The sequence below is a fragment of the Rhincodon typus genome, chromosome 21 (genome assembly GCF_021869965.1).
Source record: "Rhincodon typus isolate 14 chromosome 21, sRhiTyp1.1, whole genome shotgun sequence".
NCBI classification, from domain to species: Eukaryota; Metazoa; Chordata; class Chondrichthyes; order Orectolobiformes; family Rhincodontidae; genus Rhincodon; species Rhincodon typus.
This window is the reverse complement of record NC_063352.1, coordinates 24,846,218-24,867,244: the sequence shown is the minus strand read 5'-3', so window position 1 is coordinate 24,867,244 and position 21,027 is coordinate 24,846,218.

Below are 21,027 nucleotides of genomic sequence, written 5' to 3'. Positions count from 1 at the left end.
AAACCTGCTGAGTGTTTTCTTCACCATTTGGCCTTTCGAGCCAGTTCTACCATTCAATATGATCATGGCTGATCACCCAACTCATATGAGAGTATGGGGATGATTGAAGCCAAAAGGCTTGACTTGTGGGGCAGGGCAGAAAGTAAACTGGTCAGGCCATTTTGAGCTTGTATGGAATTTATGATGGTACTCCTCCAGTAGTAACTGATACACCAGTAAGATAACTTTCTTTACTGCCTCCTAATCAGCGGCACTTTGCTTGGACAAGAGGGAGTAATTCTTGCGTGCTTTCCCACAGGGTGTGCTCTGCGGTAATAAAGACCAATGTTGAATTGGTCGGATTATCTATTGTGCCAATTGCTCAAAGGAGATAAAGAAAACATGTATCTCTGCCTCCTCAAACTTAAGAAGTAAGTGACCAAACTGATTTGCTTCCAGCAAGACTGAGCCAGTATTCATAGGATACATAAGGGGCTCCTGCTTCACAGCTTGTGTTATCTTCATTCTAATTCCTTTTCCTGCAGTTTTTCCTGAGTCTCTTTCTTCTCTCCTTACTCTTGCCTCCCTTTCCCATCCCTCTTGATATTCTAATTTCCACTGTTCCAATTTTAATCTGTCTACTTTTACTCCATTTTGTTTTCTGCAGTCTCGATCTGTAAACCAGTGGCCATCCCTTTTAACATTTTAGATTTTCTGACTGTTGGGTGAAATTCTAATCTTAAGTGCCTCATATATCTTTTAACTGTTTGAGAGGCCGAATTTTAGAATCCTCAAAAATAACATCTTCCAGCAATGCCCTGGCATCAAAACAAACATTTCTAACCTGTAGTAATGCAAACTCAGGAAAGCCTCTTGCAGTTTCTTTTTCCTTTGAAATGGTTTCAAAGTAATAATTTACCCACAAGTTCCGATTTTTTCATCTATGGGTTCAAAATCCAGATGACCCCAATTGCACATAATCAGACATCAAGCGAAGATCCTTGTTGTTACAGTTCCAATCAGGAAAATTCCCCTTGTTAAGCTCCTGGGGGAAGAGGGATGATCTGCTCTCTTTCTTTATTCATCCAGTTCCTTGGTAAGTTGCAACAATTTTAAAAGGTTCCCTTTCATTCAGACCCGAATGAACTTACATTTTAAAAGCAGCTAACTAACCAACGTTCTTAAATTAGTAAAAAGAGTGAGTTTATTAATTTTTAAACATAAGAACAATTAGTAATGCAACACATTCAAACAGGCTAGAAATATGGAGTCCAAAAAGATAAATGATTTAAAAAAGTTATATGGTTCAGTCTCTGTATGGTTCGTGAAGAGTAAACAAGATAATGTTGCAGCTGTTATTGGGTTGCACCAGTAGCATTGACCTTGGTAATTGAACAGACGAGTTATGATTCTTATTTTTATAGGCGATGCAAGTTCATTTGTCCTGTATTCATTTCAACTGGTTTGAACCATACATAGAGAGAGAGGTTGAGATGATAGTTTTTTGACTGTGACCTTCACAGTATACTAATGCTTGAATGCAGTCTTGTACACACAAGAGCATTCATCCCCACTAGTACACTCCAGTCAAGCTGAAACTGCCTTTCTAACCCCTGTCCTTGTGTATTTCTGCACAGTAAAACAGACATATATGCAAGAAGTGGCTTTCTGCCAAGTGGAAAGAGAGAATTGGCTCTCATTCTTCTTGCTTAGTCTCACCCTGTTTGAATATATCCGTGCAATATTCCAATGGCTTCACCCAGGCATTTGCCAGACAATCATGGAATTGAAATCCAAGCAATCCTCCTCTTAAAAACAACACACTTTGGAATTAAAAGCAAAAAATGTCTGTAAGTACTTTGGAATTCTGCTCCATTGCCACCATAAATGACATTTCCATAAAGAGGCCAGATTTCCTACAAGACTACAAAACACTGAAGATGTTCGGAATGATTAGGAGACTGAAGAATTGGGTTACCAGGACCACCAGAGAACATGCAGGTCTGAACAGAGACTTGCATCTGTTAGCACTAAGTATGGGGCTGGACGGATTCAGTGGCAATGAACTCCCATCCCCATCAATGAAATGAAGCACCAATGAGATGCTAACCAATAAGCTTCTCGCCAAATCAGGAGCCTTGCCAATGAAGTACCATGCCAACTTGAGGCTGCTGGCCAAACAGAGGCAGGCAGCTTCTGCGGCCCGAGAATGGTAGCTGGAGGTGCAGACAGTAAAACCTTGAGGAACTGAAACAGTAAGTAGGTGACTCAATAATTTTAAGGGGATGACAGATTCAGGTTAGCTAGGAGATAGGGGTGCAGTCAAGAGAGACAGAGGCATGGCTTTCAGTGCACACCTGCTGTGATACCACCTGCTTTTCTCACATGCTGGTAAAGTAGTTAATTGAGCTACTGCTGGGTTGGGGCCCAAAAATGGTCATTAATTGACCTCAAAGAGCCTTAATTGGTGGCAATTTGAGATGCTGGCCCAGAACCTAATTGCCAAGGTGGCAGGAAGGAGGTGAAGTTAGCTCTGGAGTCAACCTGCCTAAATATTTACCCTTCTCTCCATCTTCCTTGCCACATCCAGGGAGGAGAAAGTTACACCCTCGGTGGCAGGCAGTGTAAAATGGAATATGTTACCCTGAGTCACGTGAAGTGTTGAGGTCTGTGAGGTCATAGAAGGAAAATAACATACACTTGCGACTCGAGAGTTTTGCAGAAAAGTGATATAGAAGCTAGTGTGAGGGAGTGTCCTCTTTACTGTAAATGTGTCAAAATAAAGCTACAGTGTTCAATGACTCGCAGTTTCACAGAGTTACTGAAACGTCTCCAACACATCAATGTAGTAACTAGCTCAACTCATTCCTGCTGTAATGCTGTTAAAGGGAAGGAGGTACATAGGTGGCATTGAAGGACTAAAGAATTTATTGAGGTACATGAGAACACCAACTAGTTTTCCAGCTACTAAAAGGGCATTTAATAAATTCAGTTCAACTATTTATTGAGCAAATAACCTTCCATTCCAGGAAGATACTTGAACTCAGAACTGTAAGAGTGACACTTTAAATTAATGATTTACACCACTTTGTTTGAAGTGAGCAGCAAATCAGCCTGCAGAGAAAACAGCCTATATAGTCAGGGTTCAAAGTTTTAACTGATATATGCCAACAGTATGGGTGTTGGAATTTGTTGCCACATGGAATTGATGAAATGTTTGTAAGTGTTTACTAAAAATGCAATAAGCTGACTCAAACACAGGTAACTCAAGTTGAATTAGGTTACAAGCCAGGGCATGTGAGAGAGTTATGTGCAGTTAGTTTATCAGCCAGAGATATATGACATTGAATTAAGCTATTTATAATATGATACATAGTTAGATTTTGAGGCAGTTATTCATTTGCAGAATAGTTAGATTAATTTTCCTGAGTAGTTATACTGACAATCATTTATGAACAGCCTAGTCCCACATTCAAATAACTTGATTTGAAATTAAATATTTACCCAGGATCTGATTTTACAATGTTCACACTTCATTTCACAACACATTATATCACAAGTTGTTATGTGTCAACCATTATCTTATCTCAATATTCCTAGCAAACCCAGGAAGTGTTAAAAGAATATAGCACTAATTAGTCATACTCATTAAGGTGGCTTTGCACATGTATACTCTGTTTACTGCTTCCTATTCCCACATATATAATTAACTTCCTATGTTTTATAGAATGATTTAGTGTTTAGTAATATAACAAATCTTTTCAGTTATTACTTCTCACAGGGCTTGATAAGGTAAAGACAGGAAGGATATTTCCTCTGCTTGTGGAATCTGGACTAAAGGGCACAGCCTCAGAATAGGAGGTAAGCCTGAGATGAAGAGGAATTTCTTCACTCAGAGGGTGAATCTTTGGAACATTTTCCTCCAGGTGACTGTAGGGGCTCAGAAATGGAGTATGTTCAGGACAGAGATTGATAAATTTCTTGATTTTAAAGATATCAAGAGATATAGGGTTTGTACAGCAAAATGGTGTGGAGTTAGAAGACCAACCATGATCTAGTTTAGTGATAAAGCTGGTTTGTGCAGCCAAAAGGCCTACGTTGTCTCCTATTTTCTCCATTCCTTCCTTTGCCTTTCAGATGAAACATTACACCCATCTACACTTTCTCAGCTGAATGTAAAATATCCATAATTTCACTTTGAAGCAGAGTTGGGCTATTATTCCCCGTGACCTCTGCAAAATTTATTGCAATTATCACAAAAACAAAATATCTGATCATTTACATATTTCTGTATGCGGGAGCTTGCTTTGTATAAATTGGCTACTGAATTTCCCATATTTGATACAGTGACTACAGTTGAAAAGTATTGCATTAGCTCTAAAGCATTTTGGGATATAGCGAGATCTGGAAAGGCACTTTATAAATGCAAGTTGTGTTTAAAAGCAATTTGCAAAACGCACATGGAAACAAATCAGTCCTCTACTTGGAGTGAGATCATTGGTTAAGTTGCAAACAAAAAGGTAGTCATACGATATATGGAATGGAACAGTGGTATTTAAAAGTAATTTCTTATTCCTGGATGATTGACATGCTAATTTCATTGAACAAATAGGCCTCAGATGGAGGAGCAAATGTCAGGATAGGAATTTTTAATGAATCATTAATGGGCTGTGCTCGGCAACATTCCTGAAATGAATGAGAGTGCGTGATACTTGTTGACCATTTTGATCGGGAGATTAATTTTTGACTGAACCTGCTGTGGTAGGTATATCCAATTAAATAGTATAATGAGAAGCAAAGAAGTTCAGAGCAGACTAAATTTTTAAAAATCCAATATTATGAATACGTAGAGAGCCCTGTGTATCCTACATCTCAGGTAAATTTCAGACCCCAGTGGCCCTTCATCTTTAATAATTCAATCCTTTCTATAAAGTGACTGTGAAGTTTCTGAAGTGGAGTTATTTTGCCTCCTCTACTTTATTTGATCTGCTTTGTCTCTGTGAAAAAATTGTGACAGTGTCATTGAATTTAAAAGCATAAGAAACGTAATCAGGAGCATGCATTCAGTCCTATGAGTCTGCTCTATCTTGTTTTGTATTTATGCATGAAAAGTGGGTGTCACTGGCTGTGACAACATTTATTGACCCTCTGTAATTGCTGTGGAGAAGGCTGTAGTGAGTTACCTTTTTGAACCTCTGCAGTTCCTGGGGTCTAGGGACATCCACAGTGCAGTTTGTTGTGTGTAAATTACCACAAGCTACTTATTAAGAAATATCAGACAATCAATTACTGAAACAATGATTTAGACTTTATTGCCTGTTGCAACCAAAATAATACCCCTCAAGTAAGCTAGTTAAACCTCATAAATCAACTTAGCTATTACCTAATTACTGGTAGAATTTGGGTACAATTCCATCCAATAGCATCTGTCTCTGGAAGTCCAGGGTTCAATCCTTGTGCAGTGTGGTTCTCTAGAGTTCTGCTACTGAAGAATCCTGAGGTTGAAATCTTATAAAGATGTTCTGTCTTGTGATGTGACATTTTTGATGATCTTTTAGATCTGTTCATCCACAACATCAAGTCTGTAGTTTGCCTTTTTATCAGTGTAGCCTTCCTGTTCTTTGTGACAGTATTCAGTACTAACTGTCTCCTCTCTCCCAGAAGCAGCTTGTTTATGTTGCTTTGACTCCTTCTTCCAAGGAATGGTTAATGGGCACGTTGCTTTTAATTCATTCAGAACAGTTTCTCCTTGTCCCTTTAATCTCAGGAAACAGTTTATTCCAGAAGGAGTTATTGGTAATTCCTTCAATCCCTGAACAGTTATTAAAATTTTGAAGTTTGCAACGTCATAGTGTCTCCTTTTTGTTCATTTTTAAAATGATGAACAAATACTCGCATAATTAACCACTTTCCACCACATTGGTTCATATCTAGGTCAAGTTGCTATACAATATACAATTTAAACAAAATGCATAATTTCATTTTGCAGTACAGGATAAGAAAACTAATAATCAATAAATTAATTACAACATAATGATCATTATTAATATGAACAAAATAAGGTATTACCATGCCAATAAAGAAAATAAGCTATCACTGTGAAATAACACTATGCTATTACAATTGCAGTTACAATGCTATTACAAATGCTATTGCCAACGGCAAAACATAATATAGTTATAAAAGTAAGATATATCCAAATACACAAAATAATAACAACAACAAGATGTGAAATAATACAAACCCAGGCAACCGTGTGTATATTATCTCTCCAATTCCAGATGTCATAGAATCATGGAATCATAGAATTGCTACAGCACAGATCGAGTCCATTCGGTCTATGGAGTCTGCACTGACTCTACAAAGAGCATCCCACTCAGACACCCCATCCCACCAACTATGTTCTTAATGTTTTTAATATGTGTCTCAATTTTCTGACTATTCTACTGACATTTAATATGTAACCTGTGTGCCTTTCTCAAAACCCCTTTCATTTCTTCCAAATGTTCCCTTTGCAGGTCAATCTGAACCTCATATTTTTGCAATAGGACATAACTATTTCTGTAGCTGAGTCTGTCACATCAAGAGTCACGGATTTTTTTCTTCCTGATGTTAACCAATTCCATTGTTCCTATGGATCTAACATTCAACTGCCACATATATTAACAAAGTTACATTTATTTGATGCTCTTTTTTATTTCTTTTACTGACTTGTTAGTCACACGTGCATGTGATTCTCAGATGTTAACAATATGAAATGTAACATTGTTATGTGACATCCCTGGCTTGACTACCAAGTTTAGTATTACTATTCATCGCACCTAATATACCTTTATCTTGAGAAGTTAATTGATTTAATTGATCACTCATTACACTGATGTCCAGGCCATTAACTGTAGAAACTCCTGCACCATAAATGCATCTCCTATCAAACTTCCACACTTCCTATTTTGCCTTGCAATTTTGTAACCCTCTTGATTAAACAATGCCCTGATCAATTCCTTATAAATATTAGGTAAATATTTTGGAAACTATAATGGTAATAATTACCTGGGAGATTCAGAATTACCAGTACCAATTCACGAAGAACATAGAATGCTTTATCCATGCTTTGCATAACACTCCCTCCTCTGGGTCTTCCTTTTCCTAAAGCACACCCTACGTTAGTGCAAATGGACTTGACTTCTGTGTTACCACTGCGGCAATAATTGATGCATGAAGTCGTAGGGGGAGGCATCTCTGAACACCATTGGTTTGTGCACACTGGAGCTTGATTATTTGCAGAATAAAACCCAGTCGTCATTATCAAATAATACACAAACTGTAATGTGTCCTGTTGATGAACCAGTTGAACTCATAGATTTCTGCATTCCTGACCAGGGAGGTGGTGACCCCATATTATACTATGACCCCCACGGACTGGCTTATTGTTACATTGTACACTCCAGGCCTATTTCCGCTGGATCCCGGATGCTGACTCCATACTTCGTGTGAGAAAACCAGCAATACAATTCCAACAATCAGCTTCACGGTTTATCTAAAGTGTAAACACGAGATCAAGGTAATTTCTGCTCTTATTTACAGTTTTTCAGTTTACACAAATAAATTTCCAAACATCCCAGCAAAGTAGTCCATTACATCTCCTCTAACCAAGCATTCATTTGGCCTGTTTCTGCTCCATTGAGGTGAAATCGTGATTATTTGTTTTGATTTTTCTCATTAATAATTTAGTTCCCTTATGTGTTACCAACTGGTGGCATTAGGATTGATGTAGCTGAGGTAATGGTAATTGCTGTTTGGGTCGAACTGATTGTTGTTGCTGAGGTGGAGGGGTGGTGTTTGCAGCGTCATTTGTCCCATTGTTGTTGGGATTTACCAGTTTTGCAAAAGTTTTGGAGTTCTGGCATTAACTTGGGTAACTGGTCCCACATAGTGGACTCCTCCAACAGCCTCCTGCTGTTGAGGTAAATTTACAGAATCATTTTCCATGCTGCCAAGGAGCACGTGGCATTGTTTTGAGCCCCAAGTGCTTTTACCATTCCACAATACCAGTCGTCAATAAAATTTTGTATACCGATGAGCATGCTTAGTCGATTATCGAATGGGTTCCCAAATATTTTGGTGACAAAAATGTGCCTGGTTGGAAGTCTCGCAGCATTAGTTTCTCTCCCACTGCAAATCCAATGGGTAGGACTTTGTGCCAAAGTATGCCTTACTTTGTTCCTCTTTCTTCCCCATTTTTACTGCAGCTGCAAGGCCAGCAGCCTGTAGTTTCCATGGCTTCCTTGTGGGTAAGAGCTTGAACTTCTGGTTCAAAGAGGTCATACCCTAATAATCCCTTGATTCCTTTCATGGATCTGCCTGTCATCAACACATGGGATAAAACATGTGGAGCTGGATGATGTATTTCTCACCGTCGCTAAGATATAAGGGAGAATGTCACTCTATTGATCACTATTCTGGTGTGCAGCTTTTCAAATCATTCCCTTTATGGTTCTGTTCATCCATTCTACTATCCCACTCAACTGAAGATGGTACACTAGGAGGAATTTCTGATCTATACCTAACAAAGCCATTACTTGTTGCATAAGCTGGGTGGTAAAATGTGTCCCTTGTCTTGTAAATGGTATCATGCTGCAGGTTCCCATCTTGCAATCCTGCTTGAACTGTCCAAAAGGCATTCATTAGGTTCACCGAGGGAGACTGCTTTAGTGTTTCAGTGTGTTCCCCAATCCTGAAGAAATTCCCGGGAGTCTGTGGGCAATGCTCCTTCTTGGCCTCCTGTCCCAGAGGCTGAGATGCCTCTGGGAATCAAAGTATAAGCACATTGGGCATGTTGGTTGGGGGCAGTGACTCAGACAATATAAATGGTATTGAGGGGTACAGAGAATCTTTATCCAAGTGTGGTGAAGGGTTGCCAGAGTCGGGATTATAATCATATTCCTACCCTGTTCTGAATAGTATATGGCTTCATCCTCAACTGATTCCCAATCACAATCGTCCCTTTCATCCCATAATCTTTGTATGGGTGCCAAAGCACAGCAAAATCCTCTCTGGCTTGAAAGTAGTGACTTCAAGGCATCAATTTCTGGTCAGCATTTAGAGTGACTAACAGTCTGTATGTGTTGCTCAAGCTCTGCTTGGTACAGTACTTTAACTAGAGTTGGTGAACTTCCCATTTGCTTTCAGGTTCCTGAGTCTTAATTCTTGACTCCTGAACCTGCCTCTGTGCCTTCTCAGAATTTCTGTTTTCTGTCTCAAATAGACTTTGATCATTTGGAGAGGTAAACGATCTTCTCCTGTTTTAGCTCTGTATTTTCTAACTTCAACTCACTTATTTCAGCATTTCTCTGTTTTAACGAATGCTTCATGCACCAAGTCTCTGCATAAGGACAACAAATTCCCATCATCTCATTCTCTTTGGGTTTGTGCTTTCCCAAGGACGTAATAACTGACTCTACCAAACGGTACACCTGGACTCGTGACATCACGAGCTTCACAATACTTTATTCACTTTGGCAGTTGCTCATTCACATATTCTTTAACCAGGTTCTCCCATTCAGGTTGATTGTCTACCTTGATTTCACAGCAAAGTTTTAAGGACAAATTCACTTATAAGACGGAAATGTAAGTGGTCCAATTAAATCTGAAAAGGTATTGGTTCCATTGTCCATATCCCCATCCACGCACTTGAATTTCTGGCCATCATGTGGAGTAACTATCCTCTTAAATCAGACTCAGTCAGGACTTTTGAGAATACAAGGCTGGTGGGTTCAAGTTTGGGGGTCAACTAAGGGTCAGTTCTTCTCAAAGACCATTCAGGGAATGCCAATTGTTGTGTATAAATTATCACACGCTACCTTTAATTCAGCTACTTATTAAGAAATCTCACACTGACAGACTGAAACAACTACTTCACTATATTGCACGTAGCAACCAACAAAAGACCCCTCAAGTAAGCAAGGTAAGTCTCACAACTCATCTTAACTATTACCCAATCAATGGCGCAATTTAGTTACAATTCCAACCAACAGCATCCGTCTCTGGAAGTCCAGGGTTCAATCCTTGTGGAGTTGGTTCACTAGAGTTCTGCTACTCAAGAATCCTGAAGTTGAATTCTTATCGGATTTTCTGTCTTGTGAAGTTTCTGTTGTGACATTATTGATAGTATTTTAGATCCACTCATCCACAATATTGATTACATTTCTGGAATCATCACATCTGTCGCTTGCCTTCTTATCAGGAGTAGCTTCTCTGTTTCTTGTGACGGAAATTGTCTCCTCTCTCCCAGAAAATGGCTTGTTTATGTTGCTTCAACTCCTTCTTCCCAGGGATGGTTAAGTGGCATGTTGCTTTTAATTTGTTCAGAACAGTTTCTCCTTGTCCCTTTCATCTCAGGAAACACTTTATTCCAGAAAAAGTTATTGGTAATTCTTTCAATCCCTGCACCGGCATTAAATTTTGAAGTTTGCAAAGTAACAGGTTAGAAAGGGATTTCCAGGACTTTAACCCTGTAACAATGAAGGAACAGCAATTCTGTTCCCAAGGCAGGATGGGGTGTGGCCTTGGAGGAGAACTTGTGGGAGATGGTGTTCCCCTGTATCTGCTACCCTTATAGTTTTAGTTGATAGAGTTTGAAAAGTACAAAGTTACTGCAGTGCAACCTGTGGTTGATACACAATGTTGCACTGCACATTCAGTAAGACCATAGGGATCGTAAGTTCACTCATTAATTTTAAGTATCCAAAAATCTATTAATTGCTGTCTCGCATATACTCAACAACAGTTTCCTGGAGTACAGGCTTCTAAAGATCAACAACTCCTTAAGTAAAGAAGAAAATTCTCATTTTAATTTGAAATGAATGTCTCCTTACTCAGCGACTCGAATGCTCTATTCAAGGAAAACGCTCTCCTAGGACCTACCGTACAGCTTCAGATCTCTTGAAATGCAATCCCTTGACTTCCTTCATATATATGAAGCGATCTGTATTTCTAGTTTTCTTATCTTAAAAGGACATCATGAACTTTTAAGAGAAATTCAAATTCCCAGTTAGTCAGTGAAACAATGATGTCAGCGCTCACACAGCAAATCAAAGTTTTCATGGACAAGATTTAACCAAATATTACATAATTAAACAGTGTTTTATCAACCCTTAATATTTAAGCCAATAATTCTCAAATAAGTCACTCCACTCCTCTATTTAATTTCTATCCAAGAGTTTCTGAATGCTTAGGGAATGTTGTATCATTTTTCACTGTACAGCTTTTCACGTATAATTTGAGTACATGTGATAATAAGGCTGATTCAATTCAATAAATTACTATTCTATTCTAAATGTGTGAAGCCTGTATGTAGAAGGACACTACCACCCTTCAAACTGCCCCTACCCCAAAATACCCTTGTCCTGAGCCAACAGATAATTCTCTTGATGCTGTCATAGCTGCTAGTGAACAAGCGTCTTCTCTGAGCCTTTCCCTTTATAGTGTTTTTTGCTGTTGTATCACCATTCTGACTCACTCTCCCCTATGTCATCACTTCTTTGTGGATTCCTCGCCTCAAAAAGTAAACTTCATCTAGTCCTTAAATGGACAACTTATTAGCAATCTTAAATATCCCCCACTCATATTTATTAAAGTCTAAGTCAAAGAGAGAGAGAGACAGAGAGATGCTGATGGAGCTCCAGACAATGGCAACAATGTTTTCTTTGTAGATTTGTAATTGCTCAATGCCAGTGATAATTGTTTACATCAGAGGAATATCTCTACCTAGACACAAAAGAAAGAACTGTAAATATTGGAGATCTGAAATAAATGAGAACAGAAATTGCAGGAGAAATTCGGCAGGTCTGGCAGCATCAGTGGTCTGTGTTCTGAAGAAAAGTCACTGGATTCAAAATGTTAGCTCTGTTTTTCCTCCACAGATGCTGCCAGACCTGCTGAGTTTCTTCAACAATTTCTGATCTTATTTATTTTACTACCTCCAGACTTTTGTGAAATAGTTTCCTGCGGTGCACTAGCACCACCAACTGGTACAAAGCATTACTTCATCCAGAATCCCGGTCTCGAAATTACTCCATGGTCCTATTGTTTCTTTCCATCTTATCTTCAGAGACATGTGGAGTAAATTTACAGTCTTTTAAAGGGCAGAACCTTCTTTTGATCCCTTTCAAGGAAAATGATATTTACTAGCACTGACAGATTCCCAGCAATGCCTGCTCCTGACATCGGAAGAAAATCTCTCCAGCAGGTCAGATATTGGAGATTTAGAGTCTTCAGAGGCAGATGTGGGCCTTAACAATGGGTTCCAGGGGAGCAAGGTCGCCTGAATCCTGGAATAATGTAAAATTACAAACAAACTTTTGCTAAATCAGCCTTTTGCTGTGTGAATGGAGAATAAGGATAGATTCTGGGTAACCTGACGCTCCTAAATGTGGGGGACCAGCAGAGTTCCCTCTCTTCTTGTGCAGGCACCAGTGTGCACACAGGACTAGCACTGACAGTTACCAACTTCCATTTAGTTCTACCCCATTTTCTTACTAGTTGATGTCACAAGATTCCCCTGAGTGCTCAGCAATGTCGTAAACGACTGGGTCTTTGGCTCCAAATTCTTATCCATTTGTCCAATCTAAGTTTGAGTGAAGAACTTCAGGCGCACTTTCCAATCTAGGACCCATCCCAACAGATGCAGCCCAAACAGACAGCATCTGAATGAATCTTTGGAGTTGTCGCACTTGCTTTTGATGGCAACAGCTGCTGTCTTTCAGCAAGTAAACACAGTTAAGATCCTATAAGCCTCTTTGGCAAGCAAATGAAAGAAGGTTAGCGTGTTAAGGTGAGGAAGCAGGGTGACAAATAAGTGGGTGAGGGTCAGGTGGGTGGGAGGTAGAGTGGTGAGTGAGTAAAGGGGTAGGGAAGCAGATGATGAGGTTAGGTCAGGACATGAGGAATGCTCATTTATTGGTGGTAGGGTGGGGGATTGTGTTCATGGGGGAGTAAATGGGAATGTAGTAGCACATATCTGGCGGAGGATTATTGGGAGTGTGTTTTGGGTATGTTGGATGTCACATAGAGGGGGAAGCAGCTGGGATGCAGGGAGTGGTGCTTGGCTCCTGGTACTATCAGCTGAGGCCAGGGTATCAGTTGTTCAGGAGGGAACTGGTGTTGGGGGGATGTTCAATGTGAGTGTTTGGCGGTCAGTTTTATAGTTAACCAGAAGTTAGAGTAGGTTCTAATCCCTAAACTTCTCCTAATAAGCTAAGTAAATTGGAAACTGTCCAAAGTCTTCAACTGTAAGTCAGAGTTGGGATGTTTTCAGTGAGTTCCAAATGCTGGGTAACTATTTACATTGTTTGGACATTTTTTTCTGTCTGCAGCCTACACTGGTTTGTCAAGCTAACATGAGAGTTTTGAAGAGGGCAGCACCTAGACACATTGGCATTTAAAATTTCCCTAATCATTTCCCCCTCCCTGTTAGATGACTCAGGCAGGATTCTTCAGACAACAGCCTTCAGATGTCAGACTCATGTAAAATAGGAGAACCAACGTGGGTGACTAACAATACACTGCAGGGTTGTACAAAGATGCAAAACGCAATGTCATTGTAATAGTTTGCTGAAGCTAATCTGAGCTGCAGATAGTATCAGAGTCCTGAGGGACCTCCTGAGCTACAATTCAAATTTAACAGGTTTGACAGGTGCCAATTTGTATCAGGTCAGCCATCATTACATACTGGTGCCCAATTTTCCTTTCAACAGTAGTGAGTGTGTCTTCAAAGATGTTTTGTATGAATAGACATTAAACAAGTTGGAGACATCAATAAAATAATATTACTGAAGCTGAGCTGGAGAAGCTAACAATGGTGGGCAGAATGCTTCTGGCTGCAGCTACATGGCCTGACTAACAGAGAACCCATGTACTTATGCTCCACAGGACAGGGAAGCAAGCAAAGTAGGCCGACCATGACATCACTCAGCCCCTTCATGTAACACGACGCATATGTGCTATTTGGGACCTCTGCAAGTATCAACTAACATGTCAGCCATTCAACTTGCAGGTTTTGCTTTTGATTTACTGATGTTTTTGAGTGTGTTTGGAAGTGGAAGCGTTTGAGAAGTTTGAAGGCAGAATTGCTGCATCATGTGTTAAAAGTTAGAGGAGTTTTCTCCATTGACATCACATGGACCTCTGATGTTATGGGACTGTAGTTGCAGGAGTAGGACATAGAGCTCAGGCTGCAGAGACGAGAAACTTTGCACAGAGGGAACTGTACCCACCAAGTGAATCATTACAACCTCCTTAGAGGCCAATAATCAATCACAAAAATATATGAAAAGGCAGGTTGAGAGAGATACAAACAGTTTACAGAGAGATATGGGTAGATTAAGTAAGTGGGAAAAAAAGCTAGGAAAAATAGTATAATGTGGAAAAATGTAACGTTGTTCGTTTTGGAAGGGAGAACAAAACAACAAAGTGTTATTTAAATGGAGAGAAACTGCAGAAAGCTGCAACACAAAGGAATGTGGGGGGCATTTCTATGTGAAACACAGAAAGCCAGCACACATACAACATGTAGTCCGGAAGGCTGATGGAATGTTAGCTTTTATTTAAAAGAGGATTGGAGTACAAGAGTAGGGAAGTCATACTGCAACTGTTCAAAGTGCTGGGGAAATCACACCTAGAGTACTGTGACCAGTTTGGCTCCCCTTATTTAAGAAAGGATATTATTTCATTGGAGGCCAATCAAGGCTAAACAGGTTGGGGCTGTACTCACTGCAGCTTAGAAGAATGAGAGGTGATCTCATTGAAACATATGGGATTCTCAAGGGTCTTGATAGGGTAAATGCTGAGAGGGTGTTTCTGTTTGTGGGAGAGTTTAGGATTGGAGGGCAACGTCTCAGAATAAAGGAGTGTCAATTTAAGACTGAGATGAGGAGGAATTTCTTCTCTCAGAGAGTTGAGAGGCTTTGAAACTCGTTGCCACAGAGAGCTGTGGGGGCAGAATTCTGGTGTTGATTTAAAGCCAAGATAGATTCTTGATCAGCTGGGGAATCAAGAGTTACAGGGGGTAAGAAAAGCAGGGAAGTGTATGGGAAGAGAATTGCGTCAGCTATTTGAGCAGGTACAGCAGGTTTGAGGAGGTGAATGGCCTACTCCTGTTCCTATTGCTTATGGTCATCAGTCCTATTGGTGCATGAGTCTTGGTTGCTGTTGGGAGTGTCACAGCAGGGGTGGGTACAGTGGCTAACATAAATTCTGTGAAGAATTATTTATTGACTTTAATCATGTGTGTGAGCTAATTGAATTTCTTGCATCAGGGCTGCTAGATCTTGGGGCTGAGAGGCTAGAATTTAACCTTCCCGACCACCTGCTCCTATTTGCTCTTCAGGGTTTGTCTTTGAAAGCCTCCTACAGAAGAAAGAATTGCTTCTTTCCTCATTAGCATCTGCTGTACAAGTACCTCTGGCCCTATGTTTTCATAGATAGAATCCTTACAGCGTGGAAACAGGCCCTTCGGCCCACCAAGTCCACACCAACCCCCATAGAGCATCCCTGAACACTATGGGCAATTTAGCATGGCCAATCCACCAAACATGCACATCTTTGGACTTTGAACTTTGTTCTCTCTGTTATTCCATTTCTGTCACTGCTGTTTGGCAGCAGAGAGAGTCAGTAACGTCTGCTGCCTCCTTTTAGGATGTCAGCTTATTTTAAAACGTGCAGGTTTACTGAAACACTCTGCAGCTGTGTAGGCTACTCGACACTTTTTAAACTGGTAGTCAGAGGAGCAGTACCGCAGTGTATTGGCTCCTGCCCAGAGCTCATCTTCCCTGTCAGCTTTGTACTTTTTTTTCTGCTTTTACTATTTTTTTTCTTACTTTAATCTACTTATCTTCTATGGAGAGTGAGTTTCTGCAGTGTGGAGGAGAGGTCCCTCAGTACTTGCAGAGGCAGCAACAGGCAGCCTGAGGTCTCTTAGCATCTACGGTGACGTTGTGAACAGGGGGGAAAAAAAAAATTGAACCAGTACCAGGAGAGGGAGACCTTTTGGGGATTTTTTGGGCATGGCTACGCACCTTAGGAGGACTGTAATGTTGAACTTGTAAATGCTTTTTCACCCCCCCCCCTCTACTTTGCACCCAAGATTTTGTACCTAGGTATCTTTGTACCTGAGATGTTGCCAGGAATGGCAACATCGTAAACTTTGCACTGTACTCCTGTACCCCTATACTCGAGTACACGTGACAAAATCTAATCCCAATTCTCGTGCATTCAACAGCCAGGTTACCTACTAGCTGCCTCAATTGGACTTTGTAAAGGCCAACTGCAGAGACAGATCTCCCTGACCTTGGCACCTGAAAGTTTGGACAGCCTAGATGATAACAGCAATTCAGTAAATCATTGACAGAGAGAAAGGAAGCATTTGCTATTAACTTGCGGGACAGTTGTCAAACTGGGGGAAATGTACTATTGTGGATTTCCCCGAGACTGATGGCCCTAGTTTACAGAGAATAGTGTAGGACTTTAGGTTTCTACACACGGCTGAATTAGATGGGCTGAATGGTCTTGATCATCTGTATTTATTTTAGTGATCAAATGAAAGAGTTTTTAAAAAGTAGCCCAGCCCAGGCATCCTGTGCTGTACACAAATGTAAGGCAATGCAGCCCCTGTTTCTAAAATTGTGCCTTCCACCTCGTTTGTATTTTCTTCTGTAAGCTGTTGATAGTTGAAACCAAACAGATTAATGCACCAGTAATCAAAGTATTACATCTATGAAAAAAATTTCATTTCACATACATTACAACTTGCGTATAGTTGCACACGAATCCTGAAAATTGTTTGGCTATGGAGCAATGAAACTTTAGTGATTTCAAAACGTAAGTCCTCGTGTCTATTACATTAACATTTAATGTTCACTAACATTTAGAGAATATCAAAATGTCAAGTCCCGTGAATCCAGATAATGGTGTGGGGGGTGGGGGTTTGGGGGCAGTAGGTGGACAGGGGTTCTTGCCCATTGTCCGGCCAATCACTAATACCCCTGCAGTGTCTCCTTTGGAGAAGTCTGCCTGTAGAAAGTGTGAAACTATCAGGTCAGTTGCTGACCTTTCCCAAGATCAAAGTGCAGGGGGGCAGAAATCCTGCCAATCAACCAAACCTGCTGGATGGGTTGGTGCAGCCTCCATTTTGCTTCAGGACCAGTAGTGGAAGCCACGATACCAGACCATGCCAATTGGCCTGAGGTTGGCACCTGGGTCAAAGCTGTCTCAGTCAGGGTCATGTAACACAGAAACAGTGCCTTGGGTCCAACCAGTTCATGCCAAACATAATCCCAAATTAAGCTAGTTCCATGTGCCTGCTCCTGGCCCATATCCCTCCAAACCTTTTCTATTCATGTACTTAACCAAATGTCCTTTTAACATTATAATTGTTCCCACAGCCACCACTTCCTCATGAAAGGTTCATTCCACAAGCGAACCACAGTCGATGCCATTTATGTCTTTTCTAAATCTCTCCCTCTCACCTTAAAAATGTAGCCCCTAGTCTTGAAATCTTCTATCCTAGGGAAAAGACAACTCCCATTAACCCTATCTATACCCCTTGTGATGTTATAAACTTATTCAAGATGACCTCTCAACCTCCTACATTCCCGAAAAAAAGTCTCTCTTTATAACTCAAATCTTCTATAAGCAGCAACATGTTAGTAAATCTCTTTTAAACCCTCTCCAGCTTAATAATATCCTTCCTATAACTGTGGAGATATGTCCACTGTAAAGGGGAAGTATTGGAACCTGTGCTCTCAGACACCCCACACTCACTCAGTCTTTGCTGTTGGGTCTGCAGCATCTATCCTCACTTGCTGTTATTCAGCCCTCCTTGTGGCTCCACTAACCCTGCATACCCTCACGCTGCCTCATCACTTACTTAGGACACCTCACCATCTGCATCAAATCAGTTGTGCCACACATTTCCATCTCCCTTAATGTTAAAGCACAAAAAGGCGAGGCAAGGTATGGTAGAAATGCTGTGAGCCTCGAGGTAGGCTCAAAGTGAGTGAGTGCTGTGACAGTGAGTGAAGAGCCCAGAGATGCAGCCTGGTCCAGTTGGTGTATATCTCTGAGCACACATTGTATTACTGCAGCAAGGACACTAACGGTTGTCATTTCATCCTGAGGTGCAGAATTGAAGTACAGATGTAGCCTGTAAGTGAATCAGAGATGCATGATGAGGGTTCTCAGGTGAAGACACATATTAGATGCCAATGTCCATGGATTGGGGGTGTGCATGGCGAGTGCCCATGGAGATTGCCTGGAGATGTTGGTGTTCAATGTCCAACATAGAGTAAGCAGCGAGCTGAATTCAGGCACCTGCTGTCGTTTCCATATCCAGCTTTCTCGCTGTCTAGCTTGATGGGTCAGATGGGAGAGATTAGTTAAATAGAAAGCTGAATATTAATGACAACAGTTTGACTGTCAACAAGGTTTTTAACAAGCTATAATCCCTCTCCACTGGCAACTTGCCACACCACTTGTGAAAAACAAAAAAAAGATAAAACAAGGTACTCGCAATATTGAGATGGTCTTCTCACCTAGTCGTACCACAAATCTCATCATAGCCCATATCATTCAGACCCCGATAAGATTCCATTCTATGAATTTAACCATTTTAACATCTTGCAAGACATATTTCATTGTGGAATTAAGATTTCTGTGCATTAATTTCGACACTGTTAAAAATCTATTCATTGTACCAATGCTTCATTAATTGTCTGCAGCTGAAAAACGGAAAGAAGCTTTAAAGATTGCTGTTTTGTTTGTTTCAAGCTAATTTTGCTAGCAGGAAATGCAGCTAAAACTAACACAATGTGAATCATTTCATTTCCTCTATGAGTGGAGAGGTTGCGATTCACGATTCTATTTATGCATTGAGGCTTCCCCTTTTAGTTGCACAGCTCCAAATGAGTTTCACACACAATCTTTTCTGTATGAAAAAGTGAACAAGAAAGCAAATCCCCTGCCCCTTCATTGTCACGTATTCTGTCTGACTAATTTGGCCTTTTATGCTGTGGTTGAGTCACATTATGAAAGCTATCAAATCAACTCCCCTGCAACAAACTAATTCAAAGGGCTCACAGACTAAGAAATTAATTTATAATTTTTTCCAAACATTGCTGAAACACTGTCAAACTGAACAATCCTTTTTTTTGTAAATTTGCATTTTTTTTTGAGTCATAGGTTCTGATAACACTTCCCCATTCATACATCAAAGGGGAGAAGTTTGATCCCGAAGAACAGGTGGGAAATTAAGCACAACTACAAACCACTTTGAATACACGCATCTCAACATCGACTCCACACTTCATAAAGTTTTGCAGCATCAGGTCAAGCATAGAGAGGTGATATCTCCTGGTGATTACCAGTTACCACACCATTCAGCTGATGAATCAGTACTTCTCCATGTTGGATAGCACTTGGGGGAAGCACTGAGTCTGGCCAGGGCACAGAATTTACCCTCAGAACATGGGTGACTTCAATGGCCATCACCAAGAGTAGCTCGGTAGTAGAATTACTGACTGAGTTGGTGGTGTACTGAAGGCCATATTGACTAGCCTGGACTGGCGACACATAGCAAGGGATCTAACAAGGGAAGCATCTAGATGACCTCATACTCACCAATCTGTCACACAGTCTGTTCATGAGAGCTTTGAAAGCAATGACCAATGCAGTCCTTGTGCAGATCAAGTCCTGTCTTCATGTTCAAACAGAATATTAAACAGATTAATATTTATTAATATAGACAGATCAAAATCAACAGATCGGATTTAAACTCGAATGCACGACTATATCTTGTCGTGAATGATGGTGAACATCAAGGAGGAAGCTCCACAAATCTACACATCTTCAATGAAGGGGCTATTCATCAATTCAATGCAAGTGATAAGGCTGAAGATTTTGCAACTATCCTCAGCTAGAAGGACTAAGTGGATGATCCATCTTGGCCTCCTCCTGAGGTGCCCGTCATCACAGAAGCTAGCCTTCAGCTAATTTAATTCACTCCTTTCCAAGTAATATGAAGTAGCAGCTGAAGACACTGGAGACTGCAAAGTCTATGGGCTCTGAGGACATTCTGGCAAAAGTACTGAAGACTTTCTATCCAGCACTTGTAGCAAACCTAAACTAGCATAAATACTTCACTGGCACCTATATGGCAATATAGAAAATTGCCTGGGTTGTCCAGTCCATAAAAAGCAGGGATAACCCAATTGAACCCAACCAGGCGGAGCAGTCTTTTGCAGGAAGCTTAGGACCTCCAAAGCCCAGAGAACATTGCCGAGATACTCATGAGCAATCAGAATAGGAATCTGTGCAGCTTGCCTCCACCTCTGCCAAAGCACTATGTAGGAGTAGCAGAACAGCCACAAGAACGTCAGTATGTTTTTGTTCCTTATTTAGCTCAGGAAGTGTTACTGGAGTCATAGACTTAGTTTCCATGCTGCATGACCCGTCGGTGTAACCAGTCTATGCTGACCATGTTCCCAAACTAAAACAGTCCCACTTGCGTGCATTTGGCCCACATTCTCCCAAACTTTACCTAAATCATGAACTTATCTAAATGTCTTTCAAATATTGTAAATGTATCTGCACCCACCACTTTCGCTGGCAGTTCATTCCACACACAAATCACTGTGCAAAAAAAAAGTTGCCCCTCATGTCCTTTTCAAATCTTTTTCCTCTTACCATAAAAATATGCCCCATAGCTTTGAACTCCCCACCCTAGGAAAAAGACCCTTGTCATTCACCTTTTCCATACCCATCAATTTTATAAACCTCAATAAAGTCACCTAATCTCCTATGCTCAAGTGAAAAAAAGTCCCAGTCGTTCTAGTCTATTTTTAGATCTCAAATCCTCCATTCTTGGCAACATCCTGGTAGTTTTTTCCAAACGCTCTCCAGTTTAATAATATCCTTCCTGTAATAGGGCAACTAGACTGCAAGCAGAAGAGGCCTCACCAACATCCTGTACAATGTCAATAAGACATCCCAACTCTT